We start from the raw sequence: 608 nt of genomic DNA, 5'->3' as shown, positions 1-608 counted from the left end.
GCTGTTTCCTCATGCTTTGTATATTGTCATTCCTTCATTGTCTGTATTTTTAACTTTTAGTGTCAGGAAATCACTTTGAAAAAGACAGAAGTTGGAAAGGCCTCTTAAGAAAAGACCCCCAGTATTTGCAAAAGGTACCTCTGAATGCAGTACTACATAAGAAGAGAGGGTACTAAAACCAGGGAAGCTTTATTGAAGTGCAAAAGTTCCTCCTGCATCAGGGTTCCCAGTTACAGAGTGTACATCTGTATTTGTTGAAATGGGCAGAAGTCTGAGAGCAGGGTTTGGATAAAAATTAAATTAAATAAGCCTTTCTGCTTTTTCCCTTTCTGATCATTTTGCAGATAGCAGCAAGCAGTCTTCTCAGTTCTGCTCACATTTGTTATTGCAGATTCTGTGGCATTGCCATCTTCACAAGGGTTACRTACTACAAATGACTGAGTGTGGGTTGTTTGCCTTCCTTTCCTACCATAACCCTGTCCTTTCCTTTATGAATGAGAGTCTTTTATTGAAACCATCAAGAAAAATGTATGCTCAGCTTAACAGACTTGTGTCTGTTCCTTTTAATAAACTACCTTATCAGGCTTTAAAAMWCTTTTATGGCATGA

This window comes from Malurus melanocephalus, unplaced genomic scaffold, assembly GCF_030028575.1.
Source record: "Malurus melanocephalus ecotype Western Australia unplaced genomic scaffold, MMel_1.1 scaffold_721, whole genome shotgun sequence".
Lineage (NCBI taxonomy): Eukaryota > Metazoa > Chordata > Aves > Passeriformes > Maluridae > Malurus > Malurus melanocephalus.
This window is presented reverse-complemented; position numbering follows the sequence as displayed.